Here is a 22393-nt window from a genome sequence, read left to right as displayed (position 1 = left end):
AATTGATCAATTACATTTAATATAAGTAATAAAATCAGAATTAATCTTCTTTTAAGGTGGAGATCCTACTTTTTGAAAGGTGGTCAAACATAAAAGGCAAATTTTGGCTAATGAATCTAATCTTTTAGCCTGGAGACCGGCTGTTACAGGCAGTCACACATACTAGAAGGAACGAAATACTCCTTAACTGGAAAAGGCTATGAACATTTTTTTTTTTTTTTTTGGTGGTACGCGGGCCTCTCACTGTTGTGGCCTCTCCCGTTGCGGAGCACAGGCTCCGGATGTGCAGGCTCAGCGGCCATGGCTCACGGGCCCAGCCGCTCCGCGGCATGTGGGATCTTCCCGGACCGGGGCACGAACCCGTGTCCCCTGCATCGGCAGGCGGACTCTCAACCACTGCGCCACCAGGGAAGCCCGCTATGAACATTTTTAAGGCCTTGAAGCATGCTTCGGGCTTAATATCAGCAAATATTTGCTTAGTGCTTGCTGTTCTGGGCACTTAACTAACTCATTTAATCCTTACCACAGTCCTATGAGGATATGTGTTGTAATTATCCTTGTTTTATAGCTAGGAAACTGAGGCATGGAGAGGCTAAGTAACTGGTCCCAATCCCAGAGCTAGTAAGTGGTTGAGCCTGGGTTAGAATTCAGTAGTGGGGCTCCAGAGTGCTGGCTCTTAACAGCTCTGCTCAAGTGCTTCACTTGGTGTATAAGGGGAAATATTAGTTCTATGCAAAAAACTTGTTCCTCGCCTTTTCATCAGTGAGAACATGGCATTTTAGAGAAGTGCTGCCCGATAGAATTTTGTGAAATGATGGAAATATTCTATCTACATTATCCAGTAGTATAACAACTAATTACATTGAACACTTGAAATGTGGCTAATGTGACTAAGGAACAACATTTTAAATTCTATTTGTTTAATTAATTTAAATTTAAATAGTCACATGTAGCTTCAGTTTTAGAGTCCAAGAGACCTGGGAGAATTTATAGTTTCAGTTTTCCTGGGGTAATGACAACATCTTGACACTTGATGACTGTCAATATCTCCACCTCTTTAGGGTTGTCAGTGGTTGTATCATTAAATAGTAACGATTTTAATGAGAGTGAAAATATTTTTACAGATGAGATAATTGAATGTTTAAAACCTTAATGCCTAACAACAAAATACTGTTAGATCACCAACATAAGAGATCGTCATCCTACCACATCTGGAGGCATCCCCTTGTTAATTGCTTTGTGGCTGAGCAAAAATTGCTTTGACATTTCCCTTTGCTTCTTAGCTTTGGAGGGGAGTTTTTGCTTCGTAATGAGTCCAGCTCCTTGGTCAAGCTTAGCATCAAGGAGTGATGATAAAATGGTAAAATGGCCTTTCTGGGCCAAAAGCAGCCCTTAAGAAGCAAGCATTCAGCTCATCTTTCTCCTCCGGCCTGCCTCAGTAGAATTGTGTTGACAGAGCTCCCATCTATGAAAATATAGCAAGAAAAGCCAGTGGTAATTAAGCCAGGTTTCATTTCAAATGAGACCACATAAACTATGAGTTAGTTGATAAATCATGCCTCCTATAATGTGCTTTCATCTAAGCCTTTATGAGGCCCTTAAACCTAATTGTTTTAATCTTTCCTTTATGTTGATGAAAAGGGCCAGAGTGGTTGTTTCCATCAGCAATGGTGGGGATGTGAAATGCAGGCAAGCGGAGTCTCCAGATGGTGGCGGGTTTTGGACCTTAGCCACCTGGCAGACATAATTAAACATGTCTGCAGTCCCCTCATTTAGCAGTTCTAAAACAGACATTTTCTTTGTTTATGGGATTGAACTGTTATCATTAGCATTTAAGTGAAGGACTTGAAGTACTATAACCAGGTGCTAAAAGTCAGCCACTGTTAGACATGGATCTGGAAGTCTGCTTTGAAAGGTCTGTATGGAGAGGTTTCCACCAAACATTGGGAATTAGCATGGCCATGGGGTGTTTTCAACAGGTCCTGTTGGCTCAGTTCTTATTTGTAATTCTCAAATGTAGCAGAGTTAGGATGTAGAGAACCCAGACTGGGTGTGAAACTGGATTGGGACTTAAGGTCTTAAGGTTAAAAAGTATTAAATGACAGGTGAAACATACTGCGTTCCCGGCTTTAGCTTCTAACTGAAGTTGGGCAAATCATTTAGTTGCTGTGGACTTTGACTTCTCCACTTGGTGCACTGCTTTCGGGATGGGAAACCACGTGTCACTAGAGAGTGATTTGACTTCTTGAAAGGAGAATTACGATTTAATTGTAGAATGAAAGGTAGCTATGATGAGTGAGTTCCCCGTTTACCTGCCTCACTGCCAGTAAACTCTCCATTTACACTTTCAATGATGATTTAAGGAGCCGTTGAACATTACTTAAAGGCATTTGTGATGAGCTTTTCTCATGCAGATGACTGTACAATATGTTCCGTAGTTACCTTTTTCACCGAAGCTTTAGAAGCTTTAGAACTGAGTCGGCCTTTTGATGGGTCAGTACTTCTATAGCTTAAGTAAGTTTGCTAACTGACTTTGCTTTGTGTCTTCTTCACTGTGAAACTCTTACCAAATTAGCCAGAAGAGTAGAATTACCTTTCCTTTGTGCTTTTCCCCCCTGGCCTCTTTCCTTACCACATGACCCATATGAACTGGAAGCCAGGCCTTCTGTCATGAATTTAGGATGATGCTGCACTGCGTCTTCAAGCAAGGGTTGTAGCACAGGATGATGACTCTGGATGAAAACTTTCTCTGCTTAGGACCTTACAAACGTTGTATTGAAATACAGTTGTCTCCAATTTTGACATACATTGGACCCTGTTTTTCTGGTGACTTAATTGAAAGTATGCCTCTATCCTGAGAGATGCCTCTATATGTTTGATAGTGTGCTGGTGCTGATATAGCTTGTGACTGCTGTGACTGGCACTGAGGTGGCCCTCCTGCTGTGCAAGAAGTAGCAGCGGTTCCAAAAGTCCACTGGGCCAGTATTCAGGTCTAGTTCTCTAGTTACAAATCCTGCGGATCCCATAACTTAGAAACGCGTGTGTGTGCTCACATACATCAAATAAGTCTTGTGCACACACAGAGCAGCCCGTACCAAGGACTTGGAGTGACAATTGAGTCTTGAACTCTTCTTAAAAAGGAAAAATTAGCACAAAGTTAAAACTTTACTAATTTAAAGATGTCATTAGTTCTGTTTAAGAGCAGCCCTTTATGCTTTTGCTTGTGAGTAACTTGTCTTCGAGTCGGTGAGATTGGTTGCTTGTGACTATGGAATCTTGCCTTCTGGCTATAAAGGATGATTTCATGGTGGAGGATGTCGCAGATATCTTAGTTTGCTGCTTTATAGGGTGAGGTATGCTTTAAGGGCTGGGAGAAAAAATTAGGTAATTTAAGTCTGTTTCGAGACACGTGGAAAGGAAGCTATTTCATAACTAACTATCGGGCATGTGAAACTTGGCAGGACTCAAGTCCATTAGTGGCCACAGTCACATGATTGATTACCGGTTGGGGACCTTCAGTTAGCTTATTGCAGACCTACATCTGGCATAATTGATGTTGTCATCAGTATTAAACTACTCACCCTGTTTTGCCAACTTTCTTCCAATAACAAAAGTTTCTTGCTTTGCATGTGTGAAAGTTTTTGTGACTCTAGGTATGTGTATAGAATTAGAGAGTTTTAACCATGATGCAGTCACAACTATTAGAACTTCTTGATTTTAATAAAACACTAGAAAAACTGATGATTCCATTACTTCCCTACTCTCTCTCTTTGGCAAACCTGTGGGCTTCTTCTTACCTAGTTAGTTAAGAGGAAGAGGGAAAGATTGCCCCAAACCATGTTATTCTATATACCTAGTGCCTAAAAGAAATACAGGGACAGATAGGCCTCCAAACTTGGATAGTGACTTAAAAACATGAATTAATATATATTTTAAATGTTCATTGCTCATTTTTTATGGAAGTTAGTGGGTGGTTTTCTGAGGAGTTTGCTGTAAGGAGTCATTTGTTCTCTTATGAAAGGAGGGTGGAGGGTAGTGAAAATATGGGTGGGACTGGACTGGTGGGGAACTGTATGAGCATTTCTCATTAGTGCATCCTTTCTACTTTGCTACGGATACTTAAAGATTAGGAGTTAATTTTTCTCTGTGGGGGAAAACATGGCAAGGAGCATTCCAATTTCAGAGATTTTTATTTTAAGTTTTGTAACATCTCAAGGTGGAATTTCTTCCTTTTAAGTTAAGGGTTATCTACTACTTTTTTTGTTAAAATGGTGCTTTTTCTTATCTTTGTGTCTTCTAAAACTTCAAAAGAATAGGCCTTGGTTTTAATTTTTCCTTAATGGTTTTTATCATGTTTCAAATCCTGAGCTCTATAAATAATGACATATATGTAAATAAAGTCCCCATTATCTCTTTATCCTGAAAATTTGTACATCAGAAGATAAGTACAGTACTTATAGTTTTATATCAAAGAATTTTAATCTATAGGCACCAAGGAGGCCCTCTAATTCTCCATTCCAACCAGTGCCAAGACCCCCCTATGTGACATCTTGACACATGGTCACCAGCCTATGCTAGAGTCAAGGCAATTGAACTAGGGGGCTCTGGAGACTGGCTTCCAGGCTTGGCTCTGCCCCTAACTACCAGTTTGGTTTTGGGTATCTTTACCATTATGATTAATGAAATGAAAGGATTAGACCAGGTGATCACTAAGGTTTCTTTCAGTTCTTGATTTCTTTGAATATTCACTAACAAAGTTTCTTTAAGAAGTAATCAGTTAATTCTTTTTTTTTTTTTTTTTGACATCTCTCATTTTTATATTGAGCCCACATTGTCATGGTGAAAGATGGGCTTTCTATAGCACTGTTTTTCCACAAATTTTGACTGGCACGCACATTGAGACACGTTTTACCTGGTAGTCCAGTAAATACACATCTACGAAAATTTTAAATATGTATACCTGGATCAAAATAAATCAATACTTGCCTTTATTCTTTGTGATCCAATTCTATGCTATTCTCTTTTATCTAAAGGAATGCCAGTCAGTGACCCACTAAATTGATTATATGACCCATAGTTCAAAAAATACTACTCCACAGCAACCTAGAACAAGTTTGTTTCTTCTTTCATGTGACAGCCCCTCAAACTCAACTCTAGCCAGCTTGTTTGCTGCAGGTCCCCAGTGTTCAAAGCTTTTCCTTGTATGATTTGACATTTTGATTCAACACCATCCTGGTCAATTGCCCCTTAGATACTTGGAGTTTGTGTCACGTTTAAAGTAGTGGTGAGCATCGGAAGTACAATCTAAAAATAAAATTTAGCTAGTCCCAGCCCTTTCTTCTACTTCCTTTCCTACTAATGTCTACTATGTATTATACATTTTTTCTGCAGATATTATTTCACACGTGTTTACTGAGCACTGCTATGTATTAGTACTGTTCTTGGGGCTTGGGGATACAGCAGAGAGCAAAACCCCAGTCTCTGCTTTCAGAGAGTGTACGTTGTGGAGAATTATGCTGGCTACTAGGAGTGTAAGGATGAATCACAGCCAGGCCCTTGCCCATAGAGCTCTCCTTCAGCGCCCAGCTGCACGTGGTCTTTTATGGCTCTGTGTTGCCTGCTTGTTAGGTATTTCCCCTCTGAACTGTGAGCTCTTCCTGCCTTTCCACTTGAGTGCACATCTCAGCAAAGTCGAAATGTCAACTTCTAGGGAGACAGTATATGTATGCAGCTTTAAAAAATGTTAATCCTCTAAAAAAAAATTAGGTGGAAATTAGAGAGTTTAAAAAAGTATCAGAGTACAAAGACATTAAATTATTTTTCATGAGTTTCAGAGTGGTTAAGGGAAGGTTGAAAGCCTCTTTAATGTTGATGAAAGTCTGTCAATTCCATTCAGGTCACAAGGGCATCAAGAGGGGTCTTTAATTTGGGGGGACAATGAAGTATACTTTTTAAATAAAATTATAACTGTTTCTAGAGTGACTTTGGCTTGGATAAATTTGGACCAATGTTAATAGTTTTAGTTTATAGTTAAAAAGTTAATTCACCTAACTAAAATGTCTGTTGTATATAAAGTAATATATCGTGGGGTTGGCAGGGGAAAGCTTTGAGTGGATGAAATGAATAAAAAATGTGGTTCCTATCTTCAAAGTTTGTATTCGAATTAGAAAATCTACATACATGAAGTTATATAAACCAGTGATCAAGCCACATAAGTACAACTTGAATGATTATAGGTCAGTAGAATTAATCAAGAATGATTAACTGGAGACCTAGAATTTGAAGTAGATGGGAATGGATTGGTAAAAAAGATCATGTCTGTTCTAAGTTGAATGTAACTTAAGGAATCAGGAGCATTAAAAAAACTGCTTAGGTGAAGTTGCAATTTATTTACCTTTTTTAAAAAAGTCAGAATTTCTTCTATTTGAAAACTTAACAAATTAGGAATTTTCGTAGAGATGTAAATACATTTCTAACATGAGAAACTAATGTTTAGAGAAAGAGCAGGGATGCAAGTCTTCAGTATGACGTTATTCAGTCAGAATAGGATTGTATTGATCCAGGGGTGAGAAAATGTTTATGGGGTGGTGTTTTCACAGAGGCCTCTTCCTTTACTTTATTCTGAGCTACATAAATATCAAGTAAAGCTTTCTAGTCCAAGTTAACAGATGGCGATGTATGCTGGATTTATAAACAAAGCCCTAGAACAATACTACACTTAATTGATGAATGCTCTCTCCCTTCTCTGAACAAAGGTTTTGGCCTCCTGTGTGCTTGTCTGAGAGAGAATTAATGAATTCTTTTCTGTGATCTCATGTAGAAAGACTCTCACTATAGAAATATTTGATTTTTTTCCCCCAACAAGAAAACTTGAATACTTTTTAAGTTGCCTAGTAGTTTTGAGTTCACAAAGGTGGACTGAAAAAGTATTTGGACAACTTGTATTAAACTCACCTTAAAAAAAGAGTCATATTTTTGTCTTCAGAGTAGAATGATGCCTCAAAACCAAAAATAGTAACCTAAATAAAATACACAGGAAGGAACATGTCCAATTAGATGATTTCAGACAAACATGCAAATTAGATCTATTTTAAACTCTTTTTCTGTGAACTTCCATTTGACATTCTTTAGCATGAAGTAACGCTTTATACTGATTCTTAAAATGCACCCTCCCCGTGTATTTAAGATATGTGAAAGTAGCTATTTTGTAATATTGCTATGCAAATGGAATCTTGGGGTTTGGGAGGATGAGCACAGGTGTCCACGTCTAATGGAATGCAGGTCCCCCTGTGCATGAGAAGAAGGCGAGAGGAGCCATTTGACCAGTATGACAGTGTCCGTAGAAAGTATTCATTGTCATTTGTTTGGAAATGGTAAATTTCAGATTGTGAAGAAGTCCACCTCGTCTCTTCATCCTGCCTTCTTTGAAACAAGCAATAGGTTGATTGAAGTAAATATTTAAATATACAGGAGCATTTGGATTGTGGCAGATGAAAACACTGGCGCCTTTGGTTGAAGGCAATCTGTACAAAATGCTTTTGACTTTAATGATAGCTTTCTTCTTGTGCTCATTGGTTTGAGGAACATTCCCTAAAATGAGGGAGGCAGTTCACATAAAAGTTCTGGAGGTTCCTGCCCAAGGCAGCCTTTTATAGGGAGTTCTCCTGGTGGTGGGTGTCATATGATTGCCTTGGGAATGTGTTTACCTGACTGTCTCTTGACACACTGATACAGGAGATAAAGAAGGCACAGACCACCCTTCCCCCACTTTTTGGTTCAGCTCTGATGTAGGTATTTTTAGCAACCTGTGAGATAACCTATAGAAATTGTGTGTGGTAGGCTCTTGGCTGGGATTGACATTTGTATAAATCAGTATCTTCAGAATTAGGAAGACATGACATCAAAAATATGAATTCATAATTTCTTATGTTAAGTTAAATGTCATGCTGTTAAACTACACAGTTAGAATTTGAGATGAGGCCTCAGTATCCTCTGTGCTGTGCTGATTGGGGTAAAAGACTAAATGTGTATTGAGTTGTAGGAGTCTGCAAGGCCCTCACACCTGTCCAGTCCAGAGCTGGTCTCTGCCTTCCTCTAAAGCTTCCGTTCGCCTTTGGTGGGGTTCTGTGTGGGGAGCTGCAGCTCCAGGTGCTCCTGCTAGTTTTATCGGAGGAGAGACCAGGAAGAACAAACTGGCGAGGGATTTGGGCAGAGAGTGATAGAAAAGTGATAATTGGAAAGAAATTTTTCAGTCAGGACATTTTTACCACCCAAACATAGGCATCTTGGGAGTATTCCTGTGTTGCCATTGTCAAGGTCTTACTTTAGCACTCAGTTATGTAAACACTGAAATTTGTGGAGATGGTAAATAATGCCTAGACAGCCAGAATCGGGGAAATTGTTAGTATCCTTTAAGATGAGGAAATTCAGTTTCTAGTAAGGAAAGACACAACCTAGAGCCTTTTTGAAAGTGAGGTGTTAGGTGAGGGAAGGGAGCGAGGCTGAGTTCTGATCAATGCTGCCCCTTGTTTTTCGGGTCTCTGCTTGTCATGAGAGAAGTATTGTTCCTGGAAATGAAAAGCATGGAGGCAAAAAATCTATTTCTTTAAAAAAAAAAAAAAGATAGCGAGTGGATTTTTGCACTGCTGGACTAGCTGTTGATTTGGCAGCCTTGGTAAAATCGAAATCCTGTCTGTATGCCTGTGCAAAATCTCAAATGCCTGGCTTTAAATCTGAAATCACAAACAGATCCTAAAAGGCAAGAATAACATCAAAATGATAGAGGGTAGAGAAAAAGACTGATATTAACAAATAGGTCAGTTATTATTTTTTAAAAACATGTATTAGGAATCTGTTTAAACCCTTAAATCAAGAAAACAGCTATGGAAAGATTCAAAACAGAAAAATAAGGTTTATCTTATAAAAAGTTCATACTTCACTCTTAGGCCTAGTTGCTAATGACATTCAGTTACCTGAAAGAATTATTTAAAAAGGGGGAGGGGCTACCCACGTTCACTAATTGCCTTGCATCTAGGGCTTTGGAAGATTCGACATTTCCTGAGTTGACCATAGACGTTGAAGTTGAGTGTGGTTCAGCCTGTTAGGCTGAGAGTTCCCACCCTTCAGGTTGAAGACATCTTTTAGAATCTTAGAAGTTTGGGCTGTACCCTTGAAGGGATGGAACCTGCCCATCTGATGTTTCACTTTGGCATAAAGCCAGAAGGCCTGGCTCTCATCTATAATTTGATGATGGTTCACTGATACGCCCATCACAGTTTCAAAGTTGATGTTTACTTAGAGCTGCCTAGGCCCCAAAGAGGGTTTACACTATGAATCTCCTGTTGATTGTGTTTATTAAGGACACCCCATGGTTACACATAAAATGTACGCATCTGTTAGATTCTCTGCTAGGTGTTTTGAAGTGCTAACTCATTTTTCTTACAGTGACTTCCTTAGGAATTAGAATCCGTTGAGAACTTCAGTTGCTTAAGTTGACTCCCGGTGTTTGGAAATAGTTGATTAACATTCTTCTGAAAATTGATTAAGTGACCGTCAGGGTGTCATTTTAATCTAAGGTTTTAGTTTAAAAATTGATACGTAAAGATTGAAAGTTGTGATTTATTATATTTTGCCAAAGATTCGTCTGTCTGATCAGTCAACTTTTTTTTTTTTTTTTATCCCTGTACTCCGTTCACAACTGATCCAAAGACACTGGTTGTTACTAGTAGTTTTCAGTTAATATTAGAAAACGTGGAGTAAGAATCAGATTACCTTTTGGATTCTCCCATTTAGGAACCACATAAGTTTGCTTCTGTCTTACTTTACCTCTCCAGTCATCACTGTTTTCTCCGTTTCAGGAATGTAACCCCAGTTTCTGTGGTATTCCTTTTGTCTTGTTAGCTTGCTTTCTTTGTTCTCTTTGTTTTTTCTTTACGTGGAGCAAAACTTATCGACTTTAGTCTGGACTTTTGAGGTAATGGTAATTATACTAATATTGTGGGGTTATTTATATTTGTATATGGAAAGTGACTATACGTAAAGTGACTTCCTGAGTCTTACATTTTATAGGTTAAAAATCTAAGGATCTAATTCCATATATACATTTCAACGTAGGGCATTTACCTGATAGGAAAGTTACTTTCTATCTTTTAAAACGTATATACTATATCGAGTACATTTTTAAAGACTTTATTTTTATTGGAGCAGTTTTAGGTTCACAGCAAAATTGAGAGGAAGGTAAAGAGACTTCCCTTCTAGCCCTTTGCCGCCACAGTGCACAGCCTCCTCCGTTATCAGCTTCCCCCCACAAGAGTGGTGCATTTGTCATAACTGACGAACCTCCATTGACAATCATTATCACCCAAAATCTGAATACATTTTTGAATTCGGAAAATAAAATTTTGAACAGTATTATAAATTAGAAGACTGGCTGTGTTGGCAAGGTTAGTAATAGGTGACAGATTTTGTATTCATACCTGTTTGCCATTAGTCATGCCTTTTGTCAGTTGTTCCTCAGAGCAATTAGATTAGCACATTTAAGTTTTTGGGTTTAAGAAATGATCTTCAAAGGGTAAGGTGGTTAATGCTTACCTAATTGGCTAGAAAAGTGTTTATTTCTTTTTAGGAAAATAATTTCCTCTTGTTTCATATTATCCAGCACATTGGTTGAGTGAAATTAATTGTTAACTTGAAACACATTTATTTTCTATGGATGTGAATATTCCCATAGTACATTTGACACTTTGATAATACTTAATTGTGGATTAGGTTCATGGTTCCATGTGATATGTTGACATGCAAGTCGGAGGAGCCTATTACATTTACAGAAGTTCAGTAACAAGAAACTCATCATTAACTAGGACTGCTGGAAATAAGGAAATAGTGTTTTGGCGTTTGCGGTCTTTTATGTATGGGAATTCTTTTCTGTACTGGTCTTGTAAATTAATATGAAAGTCTGACCAACATATATTTTTTCTTTTATAAACATTTCTCCCACCCCCAAATAACTTGAATGAAATCAGCTTTATTCCTGTCTGCCGTAGTCATTTCTTTCTATGGATAAATAGTATTCCTTGTTATTTGCAAGGCTGATGTAACAACACAGCTGTTATATGCTTGGCATTTCTGCTTCTGGTGAAATGCTATTTGTGCAGATTTATCTGATCCAGATGTGTGACCAGCAGGCTACATTTCTAATTATAAGGATAGCCAAATTCCATTATAAGCACATCATGGGATTATAGAGCCAGGAGGCATCTTGCGAGGACATCTAGTTCATTCTCCAGCTTTTCAGCAGGACCACACTTCATAAACCACTCCAGCACTGAACAAAGCAGCAAAGAATGTTCCACCCATGTATAGGCTGAAAGTAGAATCATCAGAATTACAACTGGAAAAAGAGATGAGTCCCTCTAGTCCAGCCCTCTTACTTTACGGGTAAACAGATTCAGGCCCAGAGAAGTTTGACATAATCTGGACGTTTAGGACTCTTTGCCTAAAACTTACTCTGCTTTCTTCTGAAGTGGCCTGTGCTGAGGGAGAGAAGGTGGAAGACTTGATTGGAAACGCCAGGTTCACATCCAGATGTAGCTCTCCAGTTCCTTCATTTAGAAGTAAGAGGTAATGAATTAGTGACAGCTGGATTCCATTGGAGTTTATTAACTATTTCTGAAACCTAATATGGGGTGAGATATTCTATTGTAGTATGTGTATATGTTTTGTGTATATCAGCGATTAAAGAACAAAGGAAATCAGACATGCGTTTAGGGCCTGAGGATTTGCAAGTTTTGTATATAAGCTTACCAAGAATGACATATCTGAATAAATATGTGATTCTTCAACTCCATTTGACATTGTTGAGTCTGGGGTTTGATTTTGCCCTAAGCTAATAGTGACCGTGTTACTGTTTCATCAGTGCTGGCAGAAGACAGGGGACTCTGGCACCACAGACAGGGGCATACCAAACAGGGTGAGCACCAGCAGTTGTATCAGTTCCTCCTTGCCCCCAAGTCCCACGGGGGTGATTTGGAGCATCCAGATGGAACTGTGTACACAGTGGGGTTGTGTTTCTGCTGAGGGACACTAAACTCGGGGAATCCACTGCTTTTGCAGCATGCAGTGAGGGAACTTTCTCTTTGTCCAGAGGAGAGTCTTACCCCATCTGTCAAGGTAGTTCACTGTAAACAGAACTCTGAGAAATAGCCTGGACACAGAACGGTCAAGGCCTTGCCTTTTTAGCATACCTGACAGGGCGTGTAAGAGCACAAGAGACCGACGGAGGGTGTCTCACAGCAATAATGTCCTGTAATTTCTGTCCATTTATGTGCGGTAAGGAAGAGATGATCAACTAAAATGCATTACTAGCAACTTCACAAAGAGTAAAAGACATTATGTAGCTGTTAGGAAGCAAATTATTAAGAGAAAATGGTAAGTGCTGGATAATCAGGAGAATGAAAATGGGAGGAAAATATGCAGAACTTTATTTCTTCTGTAAATTGACATTTGATTATGAAACTTAGGGATGTGGTCAATTCATATTAAATATTATCACAACCAAAACATCAGGGATTATAAATCTTGTTTCTACGTTGTTAAATCTGTACATCTTTTGTGAAATGAAAGTGGTAGCCATGTGGGCCCAGGCCTAGATTTAACTCTGTTTCTTCAGTGCATTGTAGCCTTAAGGGTTTAAAAAAAAATTATTATTATTAGAAAAGTTATTCGTGTTGTTTGTTTAAAAAAAACTGTTTTCCCCCCAAACAATAGAGTGGTATAAAAAAGTGAAATCTTTCTCCTTTTCACCGCATTGTAGCCCAGTCAAAGTTCATAGAGGTTGCCATAGTTCTGTGGCCTTTGGATCAGTCAACATTAGAAGGGAGAAGAAATGTTAATGATTTTAGTGGCTACTTTTTCCTTTTGAAAGATCAGAGCCTAATAAGTGCTTAGGACATTTAAGAGGTATTCTGAATGTCTAGAAATGATCATCATACTGCATCATAAATCTAACACTAAAATACTATAAGTTCACTTTTCTCAAATAGTAACGAAAGATTGTCTTACAATAATGGGCATTAGGTAGATCAGGTAACAATATCTTTGTTTTATGGATAAGGAAACCAAGGCATGAAAATTTGCCCATTGGTTATATGTCAGCTGTGTTGGGCTTCTTACTACTTAGAAAAGATTTTGGCTGCAACTAAAACCTTCATAAGACATGAGACTAACTCTGTTAACTCTGTAGTACTCTTAATTCTATTTATCCTGTTCTTTTTTTCATGTTTTTTTTTTTTTTAACATTAAGTATCACTTTCTTACGTACTACATAACTTCTTATGTTCGTGGCTTGTTTCCCCTTACTAGAATGTAAACGCCACCAGAACAAGGGTTTTTTGTTGTTGTTTCTCTTGTGCACTGGTGAATTACCAATCTCTGGAAGAGTAACCCCTAGTAGGTCCTTGGTAAATTTGGTGATTAAGTGAACCAACATGTGGTATATTATATACCTGGTACTATAAATTGATGAGACTCAGATTTTAGATATCTCCAGCTTTGGGCAAGTGATTGGACGTCTCCAGATAACACTGATTGCCTCATCTGATAGGATGAGATTGAATTTGTAAACTGGGCTGGGGGATGGGGCCTGTAGATTTTGTTTTTGGCTTTGCACAGTGTTTTTTAAAATTTGGAAGCAACTTTTGAAAATGAAGGGATTTCACATAAAACAAGATTTCTGGTTTCTCTTGAAAACCTGGCAGTATGGACTGATGTTTCTGCAACGTAGTGAAGGTCGTAAGCTGAGTGTCAGCTCCCTGTTTAGGAGGGGTGTCTGCTCTGTCTGCAGGGGTCTCCACCGCTCTCTGTTGACTCCTAGATACTGAGGCTGCCTGTCAGTTGTTTTTTGCCATCGTGTGCGCACCTTAATTTTTAAAATATGAAAAAAATTTAAATATGAAATATTTCTCTGTAGCCATGTTTCTAAAACAGGAAGCAAGGAAGGTAGGCTACTTTACTCGTTGACATTCCCTTCTTGGCTCTTGTAGGCATTTAGACATCACAGCCCCTTGATGTGATGATTATTTAAAACCTCTACCTCTTTCGGGTCTAGAGTTTTTATGATTTTAGTTATGAGTGCTGACAGTATGCAACAGGGAAGAGATAGCGGCTCAGACTTAGAGGAATGAACTTCAGGCCTTCGACTGTGGAAGTGGCAGCATGGAATGTGAGTCTGGGGGAAAAATGCTTTCTTTGTTGAACTGTTAAAATGCCTAATTGGTTCAGATGTTGAAAGTGCATGGCCACATTGCTGAGTGCTCAGATACAGCATTAGAAGGGCCCTAAAGGTGTGTGTTCGCTATTTGTACTGTTTCCTGTCTACTAAGGAGATTGTATTTTTCTTTCTACTTGTAATAGTGGCAGGAAATGCGAAAGATTAGAAAACATTTTGTTGTTTGGAAAAAGTGATCTTTCATCCTGGAAAAGTGAACGTTTTGATTTGTTGTTGCCTTAAAGACTTGAAAAATTGAGCTTTGGATTCCTTTTCATAGGAAGAAGAAATGGCATACCCTTCCTAGAGGAAATTTGAACAACTAGACAATTTCAAGCCATGTTTAATGTGGAAATGTGACTTATATTTTGACGTTATATGGGTGAATAAGCTTGTGCAGTCCTTTAGACTCATAAATTGTGTAGGGTTAACCGTTGGATCCAATTTTCTTTGACTTTTTACCTGAAGATTGGGCTAAGTTCTCATGTGAAGAAACTAGGTGAAGTGCTACTAACATATCATTAGATAATCTCTATAAAAAAGAATTTCACATGATTTCATTAGGAGAGTTGAAAATAATTGAGTAGCTAGAGCTAGAGCATTATCTGATGAACACCAGACCTTGGGAAAAGTTTGTGTTTAGAAAAGTTTGACCCTGGAGGGAATCTTGGTACATATTAGTTCTTTGAAGTCCAGCGTTAAAGAACCTCTAGCTATTCAGTCCAGAGTTTTCAGGTTTACTTGATATTAGAATTCTTTTTTCATATAAGACATACTAGCATGAAGCAGAATATTTGTTCCATGGCATATACTTTGGAAATTACACCTGGCTGGATTTAGAAAAAACAAAGATACCACATGTAGTTGGTTCCTGTTTCTGTATGGGTTTTTCTGTTTCCCCTCACTTTTACCTGAGTTTGCAATTACATTTCTTCCAGGCCACTCCCGGAGATGTCAGGCAGTGACATGGTTGAAACTTAGACCCAGAGGGAATGTAGAGGATAGTTTTGAGTGGTCTTTCTTTTGTTTAGAAAACAAATAAATCTGTATTGATTTCCGATTTTTTAGGTCATATGCTTCTAATTAAGACACATAACTCACCATGGCTGTGTTGTAAACGACCATATTAGGTGTGGACATCTTTTCCTTGTGCTGCCCTTCTTTTGGAGACTTAGTGTTACTAATGTAGAAAACACTTGTCTCCTCTGAGAGCCTCAGTAGTTGCCTGGTTTGGGACTTTGCAGAGAACCTGATAGACTAGGGGAAAGGCAGTGGGATAATTAACATTTTGGAATTTGGTAAGTAAGAGTGGGTGTATATGTGTGTGGGTGTTGTAAAGAGCATACAGCCTGGTTAGTTTTCCTTTATAAACTTAGGTAGAAAATATGCTCAGAAATTTGAAGTGATTTGAGAGGCAAGAGACCTTACTCTTCCATTAATCAGTGGTGTGACCTCTAAAAAATAAGGGATGGATTAGATAATCTTGAAAGTGCTGCTGATTTAAAAAAAAAAACTTTAAAAATTTCACTGCAAATTTTAAATGCTGAGGTTGTGTTTTTGAAATTAGTATAGGTTGTAACATGCTGGAAGGGAAATGAAACCCTTATGGTGGAAAAGCCTATGCTGATGTAAAAATATGATTTGGAATCTTTGGTATTTGCCAGGGGCTACAAGAATTAAATGGCTCTCCATTTGCAATCTTCTTGTACCACTTGAGGGCTGCAGGAGAATTTGAGAGCCCCGGGCTGACCTCTTTGAGAGCTCGGCAGGACACAGTCCACGGTAGCAGGAAGGAGTAGCGTAGTATATATATACTACTTCTGCCTTTGGATCTTGAACCTTTTACCATGCATCACCTCTGCCATTCACATTTTCAGAGTAAGTAATGAGAAGCTTAGAACCAGGGAAGTGCTTGCCACGTCTTGTTCCTGAGAAGCCTGCAGCCTAAAAATGCTTATCATTCAAGGTGTGACATGAATGAGTGTTATATGGCTATTGTAATTTTTCTTTAAAGATATGTGGCTAAACACAGTACTTTCTAGGGAAAATATCTTTTAAGTAGAACTTTGTTTATGGCTCTGATCCCAAATTAGTGAAATTGCTGTATTAGGATCACAGAATTTAGAATTGGAAGGAAATTTGCAGGTAATCTAGTCCAACCACATCATGTTGCAGATAAATGGAGGCTCTGAGAAACCTAAGTCACGCAGCTGGTATTTATAATAGAACAAATTAAACCAAGTCTCTGGATTGCCACCGAGATCCTCTTTTCTCACATCATGTAGATTTCAGGCGATATGTGCAGTGCTAGAATTCCTTGTGAAATGTTTAAAAAATTGAAATATAGTTTACATACAACAAATTTAACAAATCTGAATCTTCACAAGTATATTTTGAAGTGTAACTGATCATTTAGAAATCGTTTTAAAAATAAATCTACAAAGTAGAAGTGCAAGTGCAATCTCATTAGTTGTGTTGACAGCACTCTCCTAAAACATGTGTGTTGCTTAAAATGATTAGCTTGTATGGAAGGTATAAAAAAGAGTTGTATTTTTATTCACTTATCCAGCAGTAAGACTTTTAAGATACATAGACAATGGCCAAATAATATTCAGTCTTCTGGTTTAAGTGATAGGGAAATTAGCTTTCTTATGGACAGAAAAGGCATTGAGAGAGAACTGACTTGTCATGGTGTTGAATTTCACAGAATTAGCTTTGAATAAATAGGATTTTCAGTGTGCTGTGAGCTTTTTAAAACTCACAGTGAGTAACTAATACCCGTAGAACTTTGCAAAGTAAAAATTAGTTCAGAACAGATTATTTCTTTTACTGATTCTCATTTCTGAATTAAATCTATGAATCAAGAATGTACGAAAACATCTTTTAGAATGTATGTTACAGGAGTACAATATAAGATTGGGGCAAGATGTTCTACTACAGGATTTTCTTAGACCCTGGGAAAAACCAGTACAAATTCATTAGTGAGTGTTGGAAACAGGAAGCGATGGGGCACAGCTGTCTGCAGAGGTTTGGAGGATTTCCCTGTGACAGTCAGTACTGAATCATCAGTTGATTGAAGGTAGGGGGTAGGTGGCAACACACACCACACACAAGTTGAATGTCGGATTTACTAAGCCCTCAGCAGTATGATGATTTTAGATTATAATTTCAGTCATAGCAATATCTTAATACCTTTGACAGAAGGATCTTGGAACATTAAAAAAAAAGATTCCAATAGGACTGCCTTGTAAAGATCAAGGACATGGAGATTTGAAAAATCTCACTCTGTTCATTATTGGAAGGTCTTTTGAAATCTTAGCTCAATTGCAAAGTTAGCCAAATGTGCATAACTGGATTTCCAGTGTCTGCACAGTGCTAGGCACGTAAGATACCCAATAAATGTTTGAAAAACCGAGGGAATAAATTTCCAGATCTGTCTACTCAACTTTATCTGACTTCAATCACACATATGATTTCAACATGTATTATTCATTTGTAGTAGTGCTCTGGTTGTGGTGATCTGTCAGATGTGGTTGTCTGTTACATGATTTGAGTAGGTGTGCTTAATTCTAATATCTTAATTATTAGGTGTTGATTAAATTTTTTAGCAATTAGTCAATTTAAAATTCTCAGACATTAATGTTGTCTCTGAAATGCCGAACAAATTAGAGGTGGAGACCAGAGGTTTTGTCTCTACAACTCGTCCAGCATCAGATGTATCTCCTCTTTTCTGCTACTTGCAGTTCTTGATTGACTGAGAATGACTGAGTAGAGGGGTCCTTGGTGCTTTTTCTAACCAATGGATGGCAAATATGTGACATGGATCTCCTCAATCCTTAATCTCACTACCTTGGCAGACCTCTCTATCACTGAACCAGGGCAGTGAATCTTTCTCAACACTGTAATCCAGGCAGGTACCAAACCAATTTGAGTGGGCATGTGAGAAAAAAGCCAGGACCCTCACCAAACAGCCCACGTTAAGGAGCTGGAGAGGGATTTGCGCTTAGAACACAGAAAGAGTTCTTGGTGCAGTCAGAATAATCCAGGTTTCCTGATTCTCCAGTGTAGTATTCCTTATCGCTTTGCTTTCTCGTGTAACAGGATAGGATTGTGAAAATAAACTGAAATGATATCCTTACTTAGTGTCCAGCTCACAAAACCAAAACATTATTTACCTTGTTTTATCTGGGTACTGAAGATAATATAGCTAATTTAAATTTTCATCCTAGTAATCTCTTCAGTGGCTATGAAGAAGTTGGGAAATAATTTACTAAAATAAGACTGGGGTGGAGGACCTAGGGAGAAGGGAGTAGAATAAAATAAAACTCTTCTGAAGTACTTGGGAAAATATATATATAAAAAATTTTTATTAGAGTATAGTTGTACGATCTTTTGTTAGTTTCAGGTGTACAGCAAAGTGAATCAGTTATACATATGCATGTATCCACTCTTTGTTAGATTCTTTTCCCATATAGGCCATAACAGAGTATTGAGTAGAGTTCCCTATGCTATACAGTAGGTCCTTGTTAGTTATCTATTTTATATAGAGTAGTGTGTATATGTCAAGCCCAATCTTCCAATTTATCTCCTCCCCCAACCTCCTGGTAACCATGAGTTTGTTTTCTACATCTGTAACTCCATTTCTGTTTTGTAGATAAGTTCATTTGTACTCTTTTTTTAGATTCCACGTATAAGCGATGTCATATGACGTTTGTCTTTCTCTGTCTGATTTACTTCACTCACTATGACAATCTCTGGGTCCATCCATGGGAAAATATTTTTTTGACGTAGCAATTGTTAGAGGTACAAGTATGTCTTATCTGTTAAGTAGAGCAGGTAGGAGTTACACTTGGCAATGCTATTGCCAGTTTTAGCTGCGTTTATATTTGTTGTTGCAGTTGCTTCTTTTCATATATATAGATGGGATTTTCCTCAATAATTTTGAATTACCAAGGTTTTTATCTATATAATATTAACACGTGAAAAGAACAGTACAGTTTGAAGATGAGGTGCACATTTTCCCTTAATTTGCAAACATCTGAAAAAAACTTAGAAATTACAGGACTCTGATATTTTATAGATTTAGAAATTGGCATTATAGTATCAAGGGCTGTGTAATTTCCTAGTGTGTTTTCTAAGGAGTGTATATCTGTGCATACATGTGTATATGTGTGTTTATGTATATGTGTTTTGGAGCATCTTAATTTCAGCTTTATGAAGCTTTGTCCTTACAAGTTGCTGGAAATATAAGAATGCATTTTGTACCTCTAAATTGTGATGCAAAAGTTACTAGCTTCTTCAAAAAATTGGCTTTTATTTTAACACATGTGGAATTTTTGTTTATTCATCTTGACACGAGTAGTCACTGAAGAGCAATTTTGAAAACTGTGTTGCTTCCAGGAACATCATCTGGAGTGCTGTGGCGTTTCACTGACCTTGCGTTGTGTACGTGGTGGGGGGCAGTGATGAAAGGCTTTAGACTGCTTCAGAAAAGGAGATTGCAGATTGATCACAAGATGGGCCCGTTATTTTGTTTATCTCATGACCATGGAATACACCTCTAACCTTAACAACTCTTCTTTCAAATGCTTTCATAAAGCCATCATCACTGGCAGAAAAAAACAACATATATTACAGGTCTCTTTGATAGGGGTTGGTAGTGTCTTCTTGGAAAAGAAGAACAGCAACCTTCATATGTCAAACAGAAGCAGTACAGAAGTGGCAGGTCTCCCCTATGCAAAAGATCTCTGTAGATAACCTCAGCAAACCTAGAAGTCTGAATAGACTGTAGCTAAAGGAGTGACTTCTTAAGTATCAAGGAATTCATCAAATAGCTGAGCCACTACCACACGCCAGGGCCCTATAGCAGTATCCTGAGGACCTTTTTAACAGGTGCATATTCTCCAGCCTTAAAAAAAAAATTCTTCCTCAAGTTACTTAACTTCCCCATACATCAAGTAGGGGAGAAAGTTGCACAAGAGGCATTAATTGGATGTAATATGTGAATTGAATGGAGGAAAGTTTGCTTGCCTAGAGTGTCTCTTGGGTCTTCAGAGAGGCTCAGACTATCAGATATGGAAGAAAGTCCAGCAGTCCATCACCCTCCTTTCACACTTGAGGACAGGAAGGCCCAAAGGGCTCTTAGTGGAGGTCATTGTAAACTGGAGTAATCTTGAGGTAGCTTTAACCAACAGATAAGGCTTAGACAGAAGGTGGATGTCCTAGGAAAGAGGAGGGGGGTACCAGGAGCAAAGTTTCAGCAGTCACATGCTTCTGGAGCCTCGTGACGCTGGTAGGAGGGAGAGTCGTGACACTGGTAGGAGGGAGAGTCGTGACACTGGTAGGAGGGAGAGTCGTGACACTGGTAGGAGGGAGAGTCGTGACACTGGTAGGAGGGAGAGTCGTGTGGGCAGAGTAGGAAATACATTTATATAGGCAGGGGACTGTGGAGGATCTGTTTGGCCTGAGAAATGTTTTTGAGCTACAGAATATACTATCTTGCCTACATATGTCATATTAGGAAAGATCTGAGACAGTGTTTAGTGTATTTTACAGCTTTTCTGAAAATTCCCATCACCTGCCCTTGTTCAGAGGAAAGATATCCAGGCCTCCCTCCAGAGATTCTGACTTGGTAGTTCTGAGGTGGAATTGAGGGATCCATATTTTTTTTTTTTTTTGCGGTACGCAGGCCTCTCACTGCTGTGGCCTCTCCCGTTGCGGAGCACAGGCTCCGGACGCGCAGGCTCAGCGGCCATGGCTCACGGGCCCAGCCGCTCCGCGGCACGAGGGATCTTCCCGGACTGGGGCACGAGCCCGCGTCCCCTGCATCGGCAGGCGGACTCTCAACCACTGCGCCACCAAGGAAGCCCGGGATCCGTATTTTTAAACAGTTTTATTGAGAAATAATTGACGTCATACAGTTTACTCATTTAAGATGTAAAATGCAATGTATATATTTGTAGCATATTGGCAAGGTTGTACAACCATCGCCAATATCAAATTCTAGAACATTTTGTACCTTCTAAAAGAAACCTTGTAGTACCTATTAGCAGTTACTCTGCTCTGCCATCCCTCTACCCCTCCACCTCCGCCCCAAGCTCCAGGCAAACACCCTTTCTGTATCTAAAAATTCACCTGTTCTGGACATTTCATAAAAGGAAGTCATACAATATGTGGCCTTCTGTGGCTAGCTTTTTCCACCTAGCATAATATTTTCAGGGTTTATCCATGTTCTGTCACGTGTCAGTACTTCATTCCTTTTTATTGCCAAGTTCTTTTCCATTGTGTGGCTCTACCATATCTTATTTATTTATTCTAAAGTTGATGTTTGGGTTGTTTCTCCTTTTTTGGCATTTATGAATAATGCTGCTGTGAACATTTGTGAGGAATCTGTGTTTCTAAACAAGCACCCCACCTGATTCTGTTGCAGTAGTTCCTGCGTCACACCTGAGGAAACACTAACCGGAGCAGTTAGCTCAGTAGAACTCGCACTTCCACACGCGAAGTCCCTCATTCCGCATCTCATGAGAGCTGCTCTGGCCTCTGCTTGAAGAGTCCCTGGTTTGTGAGAGTGAGCGGTGGCCTAGTGGAGGTGACGTTTCACAATGAATTGCATGGTCTGCATGTGCAGGGTAGAGTGGACGGAAGAGGGAGACGAGAGAGAGATGGTAGGCAGGATAAGTTGGTTCCAGATGGTTCCAGAATCTAGAAGTGATTTAATTCCTGAACTAGGGCACTGCTCCTTCTGCTGCTGGTAATGGAAAGGAAGAGTCAGAGGAGCAGACTTTTATTAAAGGAAGAATCCTTTCACTAGTGGTGATTTTAAAATATTCAACAGTTTATATTTTTAACTGACTCAGACATGGTTATGTCTAATTCTGACCTTATCTATTCCTATCATCCTGTTATTCCAAATAAATGTGTTTTTACCAACTGTTTGAGAGGGGAAATCCAGGAAAACTAACTGAAGGATATAGTATAATAAAAAAAATGCTGGGTTATGATATTTTGAAGCCTCTGGACAATTTGGGATGTTTAGATATTGTACAAGCCTGTGTCAGACTGAACTTCTCAAGGTTCCTTTTTAGATTCAGGATTCTGTAATATATCTTGAAACTGAAAATAGTTTCT

General features: G+C 38.7%; 1 protein-coding gene across 6 annotated transcripts in view; it reads left to right on the top strand.

The window, feature by feature from the left end:
- FNDC3B (fibronectin type III domain containing 3B) overlaps positions 1–22393 on the top strand; it is a 358288-nt gene that overhangs the window by 28042 nt on the left and 307853 nt on the right. Inside the window, exon 1 of one of the 6 annotated variants that reach the window (XM_060011134.1) lies at positions 8661–11619. The exons of 4 other annotated variants lie outside the window; for them this stretch is intronic. The gene's annotated coding sequence lies outside the window, so the exon portion shown is untranslated. One more of the 6 variants, XM_060011138.1, reaches the window with a different exon arrangement.

Source organism: Delphinus delphis, chromosome 4, assembly GCF_949987515.2.
Source record: "Delphinus delphis chromosome 4, mDelDel1.2, whole genome shotgun sequence".
Lineage (NCBI taxonomy): Eukaryota > Metazoa > Chordata > Mammalia > Artiodactyla > Delphinidae > Delphinus > Delphinus delphis.
The sequence above is the reverse complement of the archived record's forward strand: the minus strand, read 5'-3'. Positions and strand labels throughout refer to the sequence as shown.